The sequence below is a fragment of the Convolutriloba macropyga genome, chromosome 2 (genome assembly GCF_964194025.1).
Source record: "Convolutriloba macropyga chromosome 2, txConMacr16.3, whole genome shotgun sequence".
NCBI classification, from domain to species: Eukaryota; Metazoa; Xenacoelomorpha; order Acoela; family Convolutidae; genus Convolutriloba; species Convolutriloba macropyga.
This window is the reverse complement of record NC_134469.1, coordinates 52,280,430-52,300,945: the sequence shown is the minus strand read 5'-3', so window position 1 is coordinate 52,300,945 and position 20,516 is coordinate 52,280,430. Positions and strand designations below refer to the sequence as shown.

The following is a 20,516-nucleotide window of genomic DNA, read 5'->3' as shown; positions in this document are numbered from 1 at the left end:
GTTGGTGAACTGAGATACGTTGCATTTTTTTCTTGACTAAAGTGATTTAAGTTTTGGATAGATGGGCCTGGTGAAGAGTTTTTTGTTTGTGATCTAGTTACGGGCTTGTTTACTGAACTGCTGGACTTTTTCCCTGAATATTTTGCTATACTTGCTCTAACTTGGTCTAATTTTGTCTCTCTATTTAGTGTATTTGATTGCTTTGATGCTAGTGCAGATGCTTTTATTCCCTCACGTTTTTCTTCTCGCTCCAATCTAGCACTGCATTTTTTGGTCAAAGACTGCCTGATCTTCTAAAATGGTTGATTAGGTAAGGGTTTGTTCCATCATCTTTATGCAGTTTTAATTCTCTGTCTCTTCTAAAACCAGGTATGTTTTTTCGTTGTTGGTAACTTTCTGGCGATTTGAATGCACTTTTTCCTGGTTTTCGTTTCGGGTTATAAGGTTGGGCCCTTAATTTCCTCTCGGTTATTACAACTTGTTCATCGTGTGTTTCTGGAGGCGACTCAACATCCAATGGTACTATTGCTGGTTGGGGCTGTTGGAGAGGTCAGCACATTTCATCATCTGTTGAAGATGATACCACAGGAACACGAACTTCTTGTTGTTGTTGTTGTTTAATTTCGTCTGCAGTCAACGGGTTTATTGGTATTCTGGCTGTTTGTTCAGCATCCTAGGTTCAGGTCAGCTAGGTTTTTGTCTGAACTGCTGTTTTCTTCAAATAAGTTTGGAATTGCTTCATCTGAACTTGAAGAATCAAACACCGGAAGATGTACTGGAGCTGTTCGTAGTCTAGCTGCTGGTGCTGCGAGGCTTGGTGGGGCCAGGGTGTTGCATGAGGTGCTGCTGCTGCTGGTCCTTCTAGGGGAACGTTTATAGTCACTATGACTTGGCCTGGCTTCACTGTTTTTGCTTGAGGCGTTTCCATTTCCTGTTTATTAATTAATTCCGGAATGTCTCTGTCAAAAAAGTCTGGTTCATGGTAATTGGTTTCAATCTGATGGGATGGACACCTTGTGTGTAATTTGTGTTTACTTTTCGAATGATATAATTAGAATCAGTAAGGGTTTTTTCCACTTTATGCAGCGGTAGCCATTTCTGAACTTGGAAGGCAATTTCTGTTGACTGTTCTAGCAGCTTAGGGTTCAAAAGTAAACAGAATGATTTCTCTGGAATGGGGTTTGCTGAAGCTTCTTGGTCATAATACTTTTTGTACTTCAAGTATAAGGTTGTAAGTTTCTAATTGTTTTACCCAAATTTTTGCATCATGGCGTCTTGCAGTTCATTTACAAAGTCAGAGTTTACTGCTACTGCGTCCGTTGCTTTTCTAGAGAATCTAATAACAAGGGGTTTTATTGGTTCTCTGCCTCTGCCATGGAATAAGGTTGAAGGACAACAATTTGTTGCTGATTGAAAAGAATTATTATGAATGAACGTTGCCAGAGGAACATATTTGTGCCGGTCTTTTCATTGTTCCTCAGTACTGAGCTTCAAAGTTTGCTTTATTGGTCCATGTGATCGTTCTACTGCTCCGATGGTCTGGGGTTACTTTAGTGAGGCGTGCTTCAACTTTACATTGATTCTGAAGTGAAGTCTGTTCCAAAGTCACTAAGTATTGTTTGAGGAATTTAGCTGTGTTAGAAGAACACCTCTACTAGTTCTCGAGCTACTGTGTCAGCATATCCGTTGGTTAATGGGACTACGAATAGGTATTTTGTGAAAACATCTATTCCACTCAAAACATACTTAAACTGTGTGGACTTAAGAGGGCCTACTAGATCAATTTGAAGCCTATCTCCTGGATATGATTGTAAGGAACTGACTAGTTGCAGCTTTGGCGCGATGTGATTTTATGGAATTCTGTTTAATTGAAGGCAAGTGAGACAAATTTTAATGAAACTTATGAAGTGTTCAGTGAATCCTGGGTAGTAAAATCGCTTTCTGAATTCTTAAATTGTCGCTTTGATGCCTAAGTGTCCTGCTGTTTGTGAGCAATGGAGCCTATATATAGTCTCTTTCCACAGATGCTTAGGTAAACAGAATTGCTTATGAAGTATTTTTCCTGTATCATTATAAAAATTCCGGTATAAGACATTCCCTTCAAGAATTAGTCTATTTAAATGTTTGTGATAATTTTTTAATTTTGTTGAAGCGTACTTTAAATCTGGTTGTTGATTATTTTGCTCTATCCAGTCTGTTTATTTTCTAATATTTGCATCTTTGTGCTGCTCATCTGCTAAATCGAGGCTAATTAGGTTTTCTGTGAGGTCCGGGAACTCATCTAATGGATTTGGGTACTGAATTGAGTTAATTTCTAGTTTTCGTTTAAGTTTTAATAGACCTTGTAATTCTGAGACCGGTAAATTATTCTGTTTCTTTTTGTAATTTTCATAAACTCCGAGTTTTTTTAAGGACGTCAAGTTCTGAACTATTAATTTCATTGTCAAATTTTTCAATATCAAATAGTACGTTCAGTTCAACTGTCTATCTGTTAACTTTAGACAAAATGTTGCCGTTTATCAATTTTCATTCTAAAGAGGAAATCTGCTGCGTAATTAGCACGTCCAGGAATGTGAGCAATTACTATGTTAAAAGCGAGTATTCTATCTAGACAATTCTAAAGACATGGCTTTATTACTTTTGATTGAAAGAATTGTGTAAGTCTTTTATTGTCAGTGAGTAAAATTATTTGTTTGCTTGATCCCCAAATCTAGTGTGAAAAGTAGTCCAGCGCATTATACAAAGCTAGGAAGTCTTTGTAGTAAATTGAGAACTTTAATTGCGTTGCGTTAAACAAGTGCGATCCAAACGATACGGGCGCGTTTGCTTTCTTTTCTTTCTTTCCGCTTTCGTTTACATAGTCTTCCGCCATTAGTACAGAACCTGCACCGTGGTAACTAGCATCATAAAAAATTATATACTGTAAACCGGGTTTTGGTAATCGTAATGTTACATTTGTTGCCTCTATTAGATCCTTCTTTATTACTTCTAATGCCTTTACGTGTTCTTCTGTGGTTTCTATTACTGCATTCTTCTTCAGGAGCTTATGAAAAGACATTAGTTTCTCACCTAATATAGGGATGTAATTACGGAAGAAGTGCGTGAAACCAATTAATCGCTTTACTTGCTTTGTTGTTTTTGGCATTTTGAGTTTATCTAGAAACTTGGTTATTTTTGACTTTTCTTGCGATATTTCTTCTGCACTAATGTTATTTCCACGGAAATTCATAGTGTCAGTTGCTTTTTCCCTTTTCTCGGGTGGGTGACAGTTTCAGTCCTGATTGACGTATACAGAAAAATATTTCTCGTAAAGATACCAATTGTTCAAACTTTGTTACAGCGTTTCCAATATTATCCATAAACTGGGTACAATTTCCTGAGGCTAAGCATGGATCCAAGTAATGTCTAATGAAGGAGCTAAATCTTTTTACCTCCTTATTTAATCCTTGGGCAAGGCATTTGTATGCATAAGTTCTCGAAGCAAAGTTAGATGCTAGCAGTTGCACTGATACACCGTCTACCATTTGCACACAATGACATGCTTGAGAACAGCCAAGTTTTGTCAACAACATTTTCCTCGCGAAGTAAATTTTTGCGTCACTCATGTCCGCAATCGGGAAATTCGTATTCATTTTTCAACAAATGATTTACTTTTCTCAAGTCAATTAGTAGTCTAAGTCTTTCTGAGTTCTTTCGTTGTGCAAAAAGGGGACTACTATATCTTGATTGAGACAAAGTTGTTTTTAGTCCGTAGTAATGCATTATTGCCAATCCTACTTGCAGCTCATTTCTCAGATGAATAGGCGTTGGAGGGCCTTGTTCATAAATTGTTATGCTTCTTTCTGGAGTTAACTTTATTTTCAAATCTGTATTATATCCGACGTCAAATCTGTATTTTGCAAAGATATCGCTGAATTCAACTAAAAATTTACCTACTACAGTTTTTGGTTCGTCATTAGGGGCCAATTTTTCCCACTGAAATTTTCTGAGAAAATTGATTTTATCCTGATAGTTGCCTTTTGGGTCTTATTTCTCCATTCCTTGCAATTTTAGCAGTTGCTCAAATATTTCTCTCTGTAAGGGCGACAAATCTTTCGGCTCAGGGCACGTTTACAATTTTTCATATTCTGGGGCCAGTTTTGCTGGTTGCACTTTCTGTTTTGGAGTATCTCTGACTTGAATTAACTGATTTACTTCTGTTAAGTATTTTTTGCTCATTTTTGCAACATTTATTAACTGTGGTTCTACTTCTGACAATTTTTCAGCTTGGTCTGATGTTAAGAATGAAATTTTGGCTATTTCCTCGCCTTTTTTGATAGTTGATAGTGACTGGGTGTTCAGTAATGTTCAGGACGTAGATGTAAAGAATATTGTTTTCAGCAAATTTACTTAAAGAGGACGTTAAAACTGTTTCGCTATCTTTATCATAGATTTCATTCGGAATTATTACGCCACAAAGGTCAGTGAATGATTCTAATTTATCCTTAAGCTTAAATTTTAGAATTGTTTGTTGATTTGGTTGCAAAACCAGCTTTTTCTGTGTATAAACTCCGAACTTTTTCCATTTAACTACCCTTCTGGGTTGCTTTTCTGGCTTTATTTCATTTATTTGTAGAGTTTGGTCAGGGAATTTAATATAGCTTTGTCCTGGGCAGATGCTAACTTCATGTTTAACAAAAAATATGTTGCCTAATATTACAGGAGTTGTGAAAATTAAAACAAGGAAGTCTTCAGTGAATGTTTGTGTGTCCAATTTAAATGTAACTTTAATTGCTTTATCAATTTTAACTATATTTCCGTTTGCCATTTTAACTTTATCTAGATCAGGTTTTTCTATTTCTGTTATTGAGTTAATGTTTGTGTTAATAAGTTCCTTGTAAAACTTGCGGCTTATCTCGTTTGGAAATGCTCCTGTATCAATTAGTGCACGTCTGTCTAAATCTACAATAAACTTATATTTGACATAGGATAAGGTTCTGCCTAAAAGTAGGACAATGCTAAATAATTGTTGAACATGTGCTACTGGCTTTGGCATGGGCTGAGGTACTTGTGTTGGGAATTGCACAGATTTATTAACTTTACTTTTGTTACTGTTTCTTTTGCGTTTTCTACGCTTTTTATTATTTTCGTTGTGAAATGGTTCTATTAATTTATCTAAGCTAGGACTAGACGTGCTTTCGTTATAATGATTAACTGAATTTTTCTAATTTTTATTTTGGTTTTTAAGATTGGGTGGCTTTATTAGTTTTTTTGTTGATTAAATGGGTAACTCATACCTCTGGCGTTTTTGTGTTGAAGTGCACCTGCACGACTAAATTCTTTTGCTTTTTGCATACCATATCGGTCTTGTGCTGCTGTATGACTATTGTAAACTATTCCTTGTCGCAGAAGGTTTGCAGGGTTATTTTTTGGTGGGAAGCGATAAATAGGTCTAATAACATAAGCTGGGTGAACAAATGGGGGGGGCTATCTGAAGGTTCGGTCCAATAATTCCAAGTTTGTGGCTGTTGATTATAATGAAATGGTCTAGGAGCGTTCAATTGTGGTCTAAACTCTCGATAATTATTAGAACGGGGGGCGTACTGTTGCCGAGGCCGATAGTTTGGCTGAAATTGACGATAATTAGGCCGATATTGACGGTAATTTGGCTGATAATTTTGATATTGTGGGCTGAAAATTGTTCTATAATTTGTCTGTAGGTTTGTTGAGGGTAATGTGGTGCGAAGATGTTTACTGCGCCTTGTTCTGATGGCTCATTTTTAGGTGCTACTCTTTGCTCAAGTTTCTGTTCAATTTGTTTTGATTTTTTGAAATAACAGTTTTTGCTTTTAACATTTTATCAGTGTTGGACTCAGTTATTTCATTAAACCCGTCGCCAAAGTACTCTTCACTGTTACTCATCTCCCTTATTACATTCTGTTGGCTAGCTAAAGTACATAATTGATCGATTGCATCTGTATCTGGCCTTTCTAACAACTTAGTCCTAAGCAAATTTGGCATAGACTTAATAAAAAAGCGCTTAATTTGTTTATTTTTTCTGTTTTCCGACGTTTCAAGGGCAGAATTTTCTTGCTGCTGTCCCTCTTTCAAATCCACGGGTTTCATTACCTCCACTTGCTGGGACTACTAATATTGCGGGTGGTGGATATGCCTTTTTTTGCTTCTGTTCTTAAATTTACTAAGAAATTTTTCACTGTATCTGTTTTCGGATTAAACTTTTGATTCTCTAACTTTAATATTCTGATTTCTCTCAAAACATCTTGCGTGAATCTGTTTCTCAGATCTATTATACTATCTGCGAAAACTGGTCTGGTGGCTTCTGGTAAGGTTAAGAAGTATCTTTCTCGAGTTAACTTTATTTTCAAATCTGTATTATATCCGACGTCAAATCTGTATTTCGCAAAGATATCGCTGAATTCAACTTAAAATTCACCTACTACAGCTTTTTGTTCGTCATTAAGGGACAATTTTTGCCACATAAATTTTCTGAGAAAATTGATTTTATCCTGATAGTTGCCTTTTGGGTCTTATTTCTCCATTCCTTGCAGTTTTAGCAGTTGCTCAAAAATTTCTCTCTGTAAGGGCGACAAATCTGTCGGGTCAGGGCACGTTTACAATTTTTAATATTCTGGGGCCAGTTTTGCTGGTTGCATTTTTTGTTTTGGAGTATCTGTGACTTGAATTAACTGATTTACTTCTGTTAAGTATATTTCGCTCATTTTTGCAACATTTATTAACTGTGGTTCTACTTCTGACAATTTTTCAGCTTGGTCTGATGTTAAGAATGAAAATTTGGCTATTTCCTCGCCTTTATTGATAGTGACTGGGTGTTCAGTAATGTAATGTTCAGGACGTAGATGTAAAGAATATTGTTTTCAGCAAATTTACTTAAAGAGGACGTTAATATTGTTTCGCTATCTTTATCATAGATTTCATTCGGAATTATTACGCCACAAAGGTCAGTGAATGATTCTAATTTATCCTTAAGCTTTAATTTTAGAATTGTTTGTTGATTTGGTTGCAAAACCAGCTTTTTCTGTGTATAAACTCCGAACTTTTTCCATTTAACTACCCTTCTGGGTTGCTTTTCTGGCTTTATTTCATTTATTTGTAGAGTTTGGTCAGGGAATTTAATATAGCTTTGTCCTGGGCAGATGCTAACTTTATGCTTAACAGAGAATATGTTGCCTAATATTACAGGAGTTGTGACAATTAAAACAAGGAAGTCTTCAGTGAATGTTTGTGTGTCCAATTTAAATGTAACTTTAATTGCTTTATCAATTTTAACTCTCAGGCTTTTCTATTTCTGTTATTGAATTAATGTTTGTGTTAATAAATTCCTTGTGAAACTTGCGGCTTATCTCGTTTGCAATTGCTCCTGTATCAATTAGTGCACGTCTATCAAATTCTACAATAAACTTATATTTGACATAGGATAAGGTTCTGCCTAAAAGTAGGACAATGCTAAAAAATTGTTGAACATGTGCTACTGGCTTTTGCATGGGCTGAGGTCCTTGTGTTGGGAATTGAACAGATTTATTAACTTTACTTTTGTTACTGTTTCTTTTGCGTTTTCTACGCTTTTTAGTATTTTCGTTGTAAAATGGTTCTATTAATTTATCTAAGCTAGGACTAGACGTGCTTTTGTTATAATGATTAACTGAGTTTTTATAATTTTTATTTTGGTTTTTAAGATTGGGTGGCTTTATTAGTTTTTTTGTTGGTTAAATGGGTAACTCATACCTCTGGCGTTTTTGTGTTGAAGTGCACCTGCACGACTAAATTCTTTTGCTTTTTGCATACCATATCGGTCTTGTGTTGCTGTAAGACTATTGTAAACTATTCTTTGTCGCAGAAGGTTCGCAGGGTTATTTTTTGGTGGGAAGCAATAAATAGGTCTAATAACATAAGCTGGGTGAACAAATGGGGGGCTATCTGAAGGTTCGGTCCAATAATTCCGAGTTTGTGGCTGTTGATAATAATGAAATGGTCTAGGAGCGTTCAATTGTGGTCTAAACTCTCGATAATTATTAGAACGGGGGGCGTACTGTTGCCGAAGCCGATAGTTTGGCTGAAATTGACGATAATTAGGCCGATAATGACGGTAATTTGGCTGATAATTTTGATATTGTGGGCTGAAAATTGTTCTATAATTTGTCTGTAGGTTTGTTGAGGGTAATGTGGTGTGAAACTGTTTACTGGGCCTTGTTCTGATGGCTCATTTTTAGGTGCTACTCTTTGCTCAAATTTCTGTTCAAGTTCTTTTTGATTTTTTGAAATAAAAGTTTTTGCTTTTAACATTTTATCAGTGTTGGACTCAGTTATTTCATTAAACCCGTCGCCAAAGTACTCTTCTCTGTTACTCATCTCCCTTATTACAACCTGTTGGCTAGCTAAAGTACATAATTGATCGATTGCATCTGTATCTGGCCTTTCTAACAACTTAGTCTTAAGCAAATTTGGCATAGACTTAATAAAAAAGCGCTTAATTTGTTTATTTTTTCTGTTTTCCGACGTTTCAAGAGCAGAATCTCTTGCTGCTGTCCCTCTTTCAAATCCACGGGTTTCATCACCTCCACTTGCTGGGACTACTAAAATTGAGGGTGGTGGATATGCCTTTTTTTGCTTCTGTTCTTAAATTTACTAAGAAATTTTTCACTGTATCTGTTTTCGGATTAAACTTTTGATTCTCTAACTTTAATTTTCTGATTTCTCTCAAGTCATCTTGCGTGAATCTGTTTCTCAGATCTATTATACTATCTGCGAAAATTGGTCTGGTGGCTTCTGGTAAGGTTAAGAAGTATCTTAAGGCATCTCCTTTTAAACGTAATTGCAGAAAATTCGATTGTTGCGCTCCTGCAATTCCTGCGACTCCGATTGCACCCGTTATTAATTGTTCAAACTCGTTAAAATTGTCCGTTCCGGATCCTGATAAAGGTGTGATGTTGATTTGCGCATGCGCCATTTTGCTTTTTACCCGTTTAGATTACACGCTTATCGTTCCATCAGTCTTATTTCGTTCTAAATTAATAAATAACACAATTAACCTAAATTAATGGGGAGATTAATTAGTTAATAGTGAAAAAATAACTTTAACGGGTAGCACAAAAGATCAGAAAAAGAAACTACTGAAACCATTTTTTCAGTAAACGATAAAGATGAGCTACTTAAGAACCTATGCCTAAAGCTCCGGTCGAGTCGTCAGACTTATATCGTTGAAACCGTATGGGCCGCCAAAGTCTCACCATAAAAGTCTGCCCCTTAGTCTAGGAAAATTCATGGGGACCACAACAGCACAGGCCTTGTGGAAGTTGTACTCAGATAGGCAACAGCATAATGACCGAAGTCACTGTTTGATTCATTAACCTCCGGAGCTGGGTGGGGAATTAAATATAGACATTTTTATTTTTGTGATGAAATTTGGTTTTGCCCTCTTTTAGTTTATGTTTAGACTATGGTTTAATTGATTTAGCTTATTCTGAGGTTATTTGATAGTCAGTAATGATGTTATCGAGCTTAATATCACTATCTGATTGAAGTTTGTTTCGTATAATGCCAAATTTGCGTACTTTTTGATTTATGCTTTTTTGCTGTCCAATAAATTGCAACACGTTTATTGTCATTTTCTAGCACATAACTTACAATAGACTTATAAATTGAAATAGAAAAAGGAGTTACTATCTGTGCTTTTGTTTTATTGTTATTCTGTGTGTTTTTAAAATTGTTTCCTTCAATATGTTCAACAAAATTGGGTGAAGCGCGGCAATTGTTAATAACGGGGAGAATTTGTTCTTTCTAAATTGACATAAATAAAGCACCAAAAACTAAAATTAAAAATTAATTTACTCACAATATCCTCGTTTGCAAATACCCTGTGTTGATTTTGTCCGTTGTAGCGGCTGTGGTTGAGTTTGTTCCAGTTGAAATCCACTCAGACAGTTTTGAATTATTGTTGCATTTAGTCCACAAAGACACAAACACAGTTTCCACCCTTTTTTTCCTTTGTTACTGCTTTCTGCATTATCGTCTTGCTCGGAAAATGGAGTGCTGGATGCTGGCTGAAGATTCTTGAGGCTATGAAATGGATGCAATAAAGAAAAGAATGTAATGAACGAAGAAATCGTCAAATTTATCAAAGAATTAATCGGAATTTCGGTCAGTTAAACTGGGAAACAGTTGGTAACTCCTGTCACCATGTTGCTCACTGATTTTAAGCGTGTTCCTCATGGTGTTTTTGAGGTTAATATTAGCAGTAAATAATGTCAATAATTGTCATTTTACAAGGACTTATTTAGATGATTCACAGTGCAATTTTTAGCAGACATATTTTGAATAAATTTAACTAGTAATAGCATTTTTTTCAACGGTTCGGATGCGTTGTATACCTACTAATTGCTTTGTGTTTTAGTGGTTTATCTGGTTGCTATTAAGTTCTAAGGAAGCCTGTTTTTACTTAGAATTTTATAAAGATTTTCCAGTTTTATAAAGATTTCCATCTTTAATTATATAATCAGAAATTATAGCAAAATTTTTAGAGATAGAATAAGAAGTTTCAAGATTATTGTTGAGTTTTATTGTCATCTGATTACTAGGCTGGTTATCCGGTGTTCTGGTGATCGTGGGTTCTTCAGGGCTGTACCTTGAGTTGTATTGGTCCATCGTAAATATTTACTGATCTATAAATCGGGCAATTTCCGGCTTTTGTACGTCTCTTGATGTTTGCTAAATACATATACAAGTTCTGTATAAGCACCTATTTTTATCAATATAATTACTTCACCAAGTACATAGTTTCTCATGAAGTTATTTACCAATTATGCGAATTCATCGTCGGGGAACTCAAAAAGGTAAATATTGGGTCTTTTAGGCACAATATGTTTATCAGTAAACCCTCAATCTGCGGTTGTTTTTCGTAAACATGTACAAAAGGGTTACAGGCCCAGATGGAAATACTAGCTATTTATGGCCTTGAGATCTATTTGAATATGAACTAAATTATAGCACTTTATATGGATATCTAAAAGAAAATCATCACGTAACTATGAGTGACGAAATAGGGGCGTGACACTCTCTGATTTCGTGTGCTGTTTTTTTCTCATTATTTTAGCTTTCATTCGCTTGTTTGTTCAACTAGTCAAAGAAATGCGATAAAACTATATCATCTGCTGTTTTATATGGAAACTTATATGCGAAATGTCCTGATAATTGCAAAATATGGTCGCTTTGCTGTCTTATTTGTCTCATGACAAATGAAACACAACTTTTAAACGAGGAGACATTGCGAACCCAATGAGAAACAAACCTGGAATCGACAAATTGCTCCCTTTTTAAAAAAAAAACTGTCCAGAACGAAGGCCAACGCAGGGAACTATATACTACCGGAAAGAAGCAATCTTCTCTTGCCCAACAAAGGTATTTGATTTAGAATTAAGGCGTAATGATGATAGTCAATAGTGTCAAGGAATTACACACCAAGTGGTATTTCTGGTGACATCGACATCTTTTCCGACACGCCACAAAGTCAAATGGATTGCAGCAGCAAAACGTATTTAAAGAATTTCAGAGAACAAAGAAAGAGCCTATTTCCCGTCCAGATGGCAACAAAAGAGGGCTCGAAAAATTGGAAACTAGAAATTGTGAGGTTTGCTTTAGGCAGAACACGGCAAGAGTAAAACAAAAACAAGTTATGAGAGCAATGGAGAAGTCTGAAATTTTTGTGCTTGTTTTGTAGAATCTCAAAGCCGAGGGGGAAAACTCCGACAAAAAACTACCAAATTGATCAATGTGAAAGCAATGTGAGAAAACGAGGGACAGATAAGTTTGAAAACAAACTTATCTGAGAAATAGCAAGATAAACATAATAAAGACCAAAAACGGGCGAAAAAATCAAAACCTTCCGAAACTATCAGCAAGGTATTAGTCGAGATGTTGCAAAAGAATTGAGATTGAGCAAGGAATTATTTTTCTTTTTCGCTAGGGGTTCCTTGCTTTTAGATCAAGGATTCAGGTCAGTTTTCTTTGGAGAGTTTTGACTTATTTTTGAACAGAAGTTTTTTAAGGCTGGAAAGGTTAACGCTGTTTTCATGCTACCGAAAGTTAACAACTATTTTTTTCGATAGTTTGATTAGTAAACAACAGTTTCTAAAGTCGCGAGATGTCCATAACCTCAACCAGAATTTTTTTTGCCTATAGGCACAGCACGGCGTAAACAAAATTCTGGCATAACTTATGGACACCCGGCGACTTTAAAAAGCTATCTTTCAACCATCAAATTTCTAAGAAAACAAGGTTTTAACTTTCCTTTAGCATGAAAAAAGCTTAAATAAAATCAAAGTTACGTCGATTATTGTTTGCTTCCTATCTTGCTACAGTTATATTTTAGTTTCATCCTAATCTCAGTTATGTGTAAACTGAACCCAAACTGCTGACAAATGTATCAATTTCCTGAAAAATCAATGCAAATCTGTTCACGCACCTCACTTTCAACTCATTCTCATCATGGTAGTGAACCACCATAACTCAGCGAAGGATAAAACACAGTTTCCATAAAATCCCCCATATGAGCGCGGGTGGGCGCAGGCGCTGCGTGTGATCACTCTTAACTCTTTGACTTGGCGTGCGGCGTTTTTGTCTCATTATCCTAAATTTCATTCATTTGTTTGTTCAGCCAGTCAGACAAATGCGTTTTGATTGCACTTGGTGCTATATACACTCTCCTACACCCACAATATACAGAGCTACCTGCTATCACAACTACACAAAATTCTCTATGACTCTAATGTGTAAGTTATCCGAATGGTATGTATGAAGAACTTACTTTGACATGGTTTTCAAAATGCGTAATTAGACGAAACATGTAACTGTCTGCTGCTTCTCAATGTGATTATTTTTGTACTAAGTTATGCATAAGGCTGCTGCTTTAATTTAAAAAACTTTTTATTGGCCTTCTAATTCAATTAAAACTTCGAAATTGGCCAGCCAACTGTTTTGGCGTGGTCTAGACATTTCTTTAAAAAAATTATGATGATTAATTTAATTATTTGAAGAATTGTAGCTCTTTTAATTGCTTTGGGCGATAATGTAAAAAAAGGCTGAAGACAACCGTATGCAAATTCACTCTCCCAATTCTTAGTTAGCATTTTACGTTATTTTTTGTATGAATTTCATTCAATTAATTTTTAGAAAGTTAAGGTGCTATTTAAGAAACAAAAAATATATAGCAAAAGGTGTTTGAAGAAAGTTTAGCTGCTATTTAAACGTCTTAAAGAAGGTAACATTCAAACAGTGCAGAATTTTTAAAATCAAATCATTCATTCAGAGCTTTTATCAGATACTTCGCTCACAAAGTACGGCTTAGTGATCTTTCGGTAAGTGAATACGGGAAGTTGTGAAATTTGCAGCACTTTTGTTCCTACACACACTGCTTAGCGCGCCATGATGGTTAAGAAGGAAAAAGGGGAATGAATGCACGGAGGAGGGTTGTTGCAAGCATGTGGGTGCGGGGGAGGGGGTGGATAGAAGTAGGATTTGTGTTGTGAGGACTTTAAAGAAGACTTGGAAAATATGGATATGTTGTATTGTGGTAAATTGTATGGAAAAGGTGGCAGTGGTAGCGGTGGTATTACATAATGTGGTGGTAATACATGAAATGTGGGAGAAAGAGCATGGAATTACATAGATAGATGGAGAGATAGAGAGATGATAGATGGATATAGAGTATTGCATAATAAATGACGTGACAATTCTATTTCATCGTGTACTCTCTCTCTCTCTCTCTCTCTCTTCTCTCACGTTCACTACACTACCCCAGCATACCATACCATACCTTACCATAGCTGGTACCTTCATGACTGTGTTGTATGGTTGTGCGTGTGTGTGTTGAGTATAACATTCTATATTTTTTCTTATTAGGGGTCTCCTCTTTTTATTGCATTAAAGCGATGGTGGCGCTATGTGCAACGCCATCCTACCTTGAAGCTTTGTATTATGGTGTGCAAAATGTTGGCGGCGGCAGCTACACTTTTTATTAAACGTGTTTCAAAATAAAACTAGTCTTGGCTGTTTTAACTTGTTGGGAAAACGCAAACGCGAGCACAGCCAAATTAGTACAAGTCATTTTTATTGTGAAAAGTACGATAGAGTAGATTTGTAAACAGCAAGTATTAGTAGCGTACCATTTCTAACTGCTTCAAATTATAGCGCATACCTTGTTCCAATTTTTTTTAGATGTATGAGGATAAATGTGTATATGTGAGCTTGTGCATTCCATTAAATTTAATTCCCCACCGTTTCCGTGTGTTTTTGTCTCGTATCGGATGTCAGCAAAAAGCAGCAGCCTCTTTTTAATCAAAACCAAACCACCGCCAACACACGCTCACACAACCGACCACATACACCATGGTACACATATACACAACAGCAGCTATGCAGTAGGCTATCTTCCGTACCTCTATGCCCAATTATTCCTCAATCTATATGAGCTCAAACTAACTAATAATCTAGCTGTGCATTTTTATGTTTATGCACTTATTTCGAATAGTGGCGGCAGACCTTAACTCGTTGCCTGTTATTTACAACAAACAACATTCACCTTGTTCCTGTTATTGCCCCCAATCCATCCATTCCTTCCATACTCGCTTCCTTTCTTATACCCCTATCTCTATCCTGTACCACTAACCCTTCCTTTCATTTCCACACCCACTACTCTCCATCAATGCGGTAATATTAACACCCGACTATTTCGGCGCTTGTTGTTTATTTGTTTGTTTTTGCTGTTAGTTCGCCAATTTTCGCTGTTTATTTCTCAATCCTTTACTGCCGCCATAGTAGCAGCTAGCTGCTCCGTTATTTTGTTTATTAATAAATTCCTTCTTTCTTCTCCTCTACTGCAGGTAAGCATTAATTTATCTCACACATGAGCGCCTCCACTTTTCTTCCTAAACTGTGTCCCACCATTTCCAACTATAGCTACATACACACCTTTATTCATACTGCTGCGCATACATGGAAAGTAGTTGTTGTTTTACTAGTTTTTGTTCATGCTTTTAGTGTTGCTGCTGCTGATGATGATAATGTTTGTTTGTTTGTTTGTTTGTTTTGTGTACTAAATTGCAGTGAGAATATGGCATGCTGGAGTAGCAGTTGTAGTTGCGGCAGAGGAGAGAGTTGAGGAATTTGTGTTCTCCACCTTATCAAAAGAATAAAAAAAGCCCAGGAGAGCGAAGAGTGACAACACAACACAACAGCCATTGTTTTGTTCACATTACCACCACCACTACTACTACTACTACTATCGCTACTACTTCTGCTTCTACCAGTACTCTTACTAGAGCACTAGCAGTGTACTTCCTACCACAACACTAAAACACAAACAACAAATAACAACACAACAACAACAGCTAAATGCCGTGGCGTGGAAAAGAGGGTCATTGTTGGATGTGTATGTAATTCTGTATGAGTGTAATGGTTATGCATGTATGTATGTATGTATGTATGTGTGTATGTATGTATGTATGTATGTATGTAGTGTACGTATAGAATGGGTAAAACTTGTTCCCACTTTCTTTTCCATCTTTTAGTCTTTCTTTCACTCTCTTTCCCTCATCCCACGCACACACACCAACAGCAACACTAATCGAAATTTACTCAACACTTCGACACAATATCACATGAAGCAACAAATATATAGTTTTTGTCTTCTCTTTAATCAATTTCCTTCCTTTCACTCAATAACACAAACCATATTCCATAATACCTCCACTGCCACCATCGCCATCCATTCAAATTTGAATTATTATTCTCGCAAACAGTTTTTGCTTCATTTTTCTTCAATAAAACAAAGCAACTAATTTCAAATGCGCAGTTTACCCGAAAAATTCAGGCTAATATTAATAGATCAATTGCTGAACACGTGCAACTAACTATAGAAGTGCGTTAAGTTTTCATGTTTTAAATGAGTTCAGTTTTGGTAAATTTTACTTCTAAAATGTGTCAATTTTATTTAATATGCAGGTAGTCTGTGACCCACTAATGCACGGCGGCTCCCCTTTACTCTACCATAAAAAGCCATGCATCAAAGGATTTAGTGGGCTATTAGTATGGAAAAATAACTCCCAACATTATTTGAATAATTTACAACTTATTTTCCCTGTCGCTACTTTCATTACTGAACGAAACAACAACAACTACAAACATTTGCGGAGCAGCATCACACAAACAATAATGCAGCCATAACTTCCCCGCTATCAGGATCTTACAAATGAATTATTAATGCGTCAAAAGTATATCCTTCGCTCGTCAATATTTGACTTGTGCTCGCGTATCTTTAATCTTGTGCTCGCGTAACTTATCAAAGCAGCTACCATTATCTCATTGCTTTCCATCTTCCATTTATACCTTTTCAGGAAAAACTGCTTCGTTTTAAGTCAAAAATGCCTCCCAGGTTTGTCCAATTTCCAAAAGTCTTTGGTAGGTAGAAGATAGCAAATCATAATCCGCAATACAAACAGATCCTGGTTCAGAGTTAGTATTTTTTTTGTTCACAAGGACGCTTGGCGATGTCCATTTCCAGGGCAAGTTCGGACTACCTGATAATTAAGGCAATATTGATATATGAACTGTCAGGCCGTGTAAAACAAGGTTTTCCGACCGGGTAGGGAAGTCCCATAGGCCGTGAGGAGTGAACCAGCCCCTTTTCTGAGTCGAGGTCTTGACAGAAGTAGTAAGACTTAAGTGGATGACTCCTAACCTCTCTGGGCCTCTCCAGACCTCTCTGTGCAGAGATGAGTTAAGACTTGAGTTTTCCAAAGCAAAAAACTGGTCTTAGGTTTCTCTCATCATACTCCAATCTGATTTGATGAAGATAAAGTAGAAAAAAGTAGCATACAAAACATTTTTGCTTTTTATGCATTTTTGTATGCAAACGAAGCTATAAAACTACTATGAAATCATCAGCCTTTTCAAAACGGACCCTTTGATTCTCAATCAGAATTGGTTGGACATTGTGCAAAAGTGTTTAAGTAAAATTCGAGAGTATTTCCAGTCACCCTGAACATGTATGTAGCCACAAAACAGGTTCCGTAATGGCTGAAAACCAGAAAGATGTGATTGATAATAATCACGCATTGAACAAAAAGCAGCAAAAACTTATCATAAACAACAAACACAAAGAGTTTCAGTATTTGAATTTCTAATATGCAAAACTTGCTAAAGCGCACGACAGCTAGAAGCTTTTCTGACTCTTCAGGAAAGTGGTCAGCAATTAAAAATAGAATAAGTTGTCAGTATTAGTCAGATGGCAAAAGTAGAAATGATGATCAACATTTTGCATTGCGATATTAGTCATCTAATTAATATATAACAATTATTAAACTGCTTTTGTGACACAATTTGACTAATTTTTGTAAAACAATTGAAAAAAAATGTCATCTGTGAGAAAAAAAGAAACAATGTTGCGGCTTCTCAAGAATCTCAGCAGAACCAAAATAACACAGCCTGGTTCTCGAGTTTTACGCCGGCCTGGTTCTTCACTGGGTTCGATTGACTAACGATCTCGCAGAAATAATTAGTCGTTCGGACGTATTAAAGGACTGTAACTTTAATTTTGCTGATTGAAGTTAAGAAAATCCAGTGATAATCTATGTTCAATCTCGTGCTGAAGTTTGTAAGGCTTCAACCAATGTTAGTACTGTTGCTAACTTCTCGTCAAGTAAGCTCAACTAACTTAGAACCCGCAAGATCTTAAGATCTAGCAAAACTTAGCAAAAAAGACTAAAGTTGTTAAGAATCAAATTTTACTCTATCTGAGAGCCAACTGCTCTTGGTACAGTTTCTAATGGTTCTAAATACAATACGGTTTCACTAATCAAACAGTTGGGTTAAAGTAAATAATCAATTATTTATCAATTATAACATCATTGCTACTTGTCTCATTGCTACTGGTTAATCAAGAAAATGATTTAGGTCATTGTTTACATAGCAAATGTCAAATTAATGCAATATTTACTTTTGTTAACATAAGCACGGATGATTATTACGTGGCTGTGAATGCCTCGAATATACGGTTTTTCACCTTTAATGGTCATCTAAAGTATCATAAAATAAACAACTTAAGAAATTTAACAATAAATAACAAAATATCGAAAAATGCCAAATTTGCACCATATAAGTGCTAATAGCCACATTTGTGGGTCTGATGCAATAACGTTTGTTGGGTCCATGAGTAGCTTAGAGGTAACCCTAACCGTCTGCCATAACCTCGGGTTGCTCGGGTTTTGCCTTCCCAAAATCGGAGGGGGTGGACAAATTTTCGGTCCCAACTTGTAAAATTTTTCAGTTTTGACCATTTTTGAGTTTTGACAAATTCTAAGTTTTTTCAGTTTCAAGAGTTATTTCTTCCTATCTGATGGCTTTTGTAGCTGATCTGAAGTGGCCCCAACATCGCCGGCCCTGTTTTCGATCTCGGAAACACCATCGTAGAATACTGGCGCTAACTTCACGACTGGCCGGTTTAGCTCTCCATGTGCCATTTTGACTCTCGCTGATCTCACAACTCCGTCATTGCCGGTGAAGATCTCAATGATTCGTCCCAGTTTGTATTCACAGCGTTTCAAGGAGTCATCTACTAGCCATACTAATTCGCCTTCTTTCAGGTTTCGCACATGTTCTTTTGACCACTTCGATCTCCGGTTCCATTGTGGAAGATATTCACGAGTCCATCTTTTCCAGATCATGTCGACATATGCTTGAGCCGTTTTGAAAGATTTTCTCAGGTCGTGGTAGCGTTCACTGGGTGGCATGAATGGTGCACTCGCGTTCTCTCGTCCAAGCAAGAAATGATTAGGTGTGAGTGATGTCAAATCTTCAGGATCGTCACTTACTGCTGTCAGGGGTCTTGCGTTGAGAGTCTGCTCTACAAGACACATTGTTGTTCTGAGTACCTCATCGGTGAGGCTTCGGTTGTCCAAGATTGCAATCATGACCTTCTTGCAACTTTGAACCAGTCTTTCCCAGATTCCACCAAAGTGAGAAGCTCCGGGAGGGTTGAATTTCCAGACAATCTTTTTCTGTGCTAAGTCACTCTCAATCTTTGCTTTGTCTCACTCGTTCATGAGTGATTTCAGCTCATTGGCTGCTCCAACGAATTTTGTTCCGTTGTCACTGATGATGATGCTTGGGTAGCCACGTCTTGCAATGAATCTTGTCACTGCAGCTAGACATGACTCGGTGTCCAACTTCGATGTGTACTGCTCTGGTTGTCAGGCAAGTGAAAAGGCAGCACCATCTCTTCAGGGTACATCGTAGGAACTTGACTTCGAAGGGTCAGAAGTAGTCGACTCCGGTATGGATGAATGGGAACACATGTTCATCAAGTCGTTCTCGGGGTAGATCTGCCATCGGTGGGTGAATTGGGTTGGTGTTCCTGTGTCTGCATTTGATGCATCTCGACTTGATTTTTCTTAATGCATTTCTCAGCCTGATGATCCAGTATTCTTGTTGGAGCATGTTTCTCACGTACTCTGTGCCCTCATGTAGGTTGTCTCGATGTGCTTTCTCCAACAGAAGTTGTACAACTGGATGTTTTGCTGTTAACAATATTGGATGTTTTGCATTGTAATCAAGGTTTGAATGCTTCAGTCGGCCTTTCACTCTAATTGTTCCATCTTCTCCTATGGAGGGTGACAATTTGGCAATGTTTAAAGTTTTGGACATTTCTTTGCTGTTTGCTGTAGACTTCGAAACATTCGGGACGCTTTCGTTATGAACAAATCGAAACATTATTTGCTCTGCTTGATGAATATCGTCTGCTTTGAGGGTACCCTTCTGCTTTGTCTTGAACCTCATGCAATAGGCAATGAAGTTTCTAATTCGGTTGAATGTACTGTATCGTCTCCAGTCAAATACTTGTTCTAGTTTTGTTTCTGTTGCTACAGTACTCGTAACTTGCTCGGGTGCGAGTTCGTTCTCTTGGCACGACTCCTTGAGGCCTTCGATGAACATTCCTCGAGTTCCAATGTCGGCAGGGTTTTCGACACCTTTGACGTGTCTCCATTGATTCATCGAAGAGTTTTCCGGTATTTCCGCTGCTCTGTTAGCAACGAACACTTGTTGTTTCTTGCGCGCTGCCTGTAGCAACTGTAGCACTGTTGATGAGTCGGTCCAATGATAGATTTTGTCAATTCTGACATCATGTTCTTTGAGTATCTGCTTTCTGAGACGAACTCCGTAGACTGCGGCTTGAAGTTCTAATTTCGGTATCGACATATGTCTGATGGGTGCCACACGGCATTTCCCTATCACATATGTCAATTTTAGAGTTGCTTCATCTTGCAGATATGCCACAATGCACATTGCTTCCTCGTATGCATCTGTGAAAATGTGTAGTCTGAAGTTTGTGCATCCGTTTTCAAAATAAAGTCGATTTATTGACATTGTCCTTATTTCTCTCAACTCAGAGTACCAATCACTGAACAATTTTGAGTGTTCTGCTGGCAACTCTTTGTCCCACGCTTGTCCCA

At 37.0% G+C, this 20,516-nt stretch overlaps 1 protein-coding gene across 9 annotated transcripts in view; it reads left to right on the top strand.

The window, feature by feature from the left end:
• The first annotated feature begins 14,047 nt into the window (after positions 1–14,047).
• LOC142358757 (uncharacterized) overlaps positions 14,048–20,516 on the top strand; it is a 150,719-nt gene continuing 144,250 nt past the window's right edge. For 3 of the 9 annotated variants that reach the window (XM_075410324.1, XM_075410321.1, XM_075410322.1), the window contains exon 1: positions 14,049–14,891. The gene's annotated coding sequence lies outside the window, so the exon portion shown is untranslated. Of the gene's footprint in view, positions 14,892–15,009; positions 15,440–15,504; positions 16,442–20,516 lie in introns of those variants that run through there. The other 6 variants (XM_075410326.1, XM_075410323.1, XM_075410325.1 and 3 more) reach the window with 4 other exon arrangements.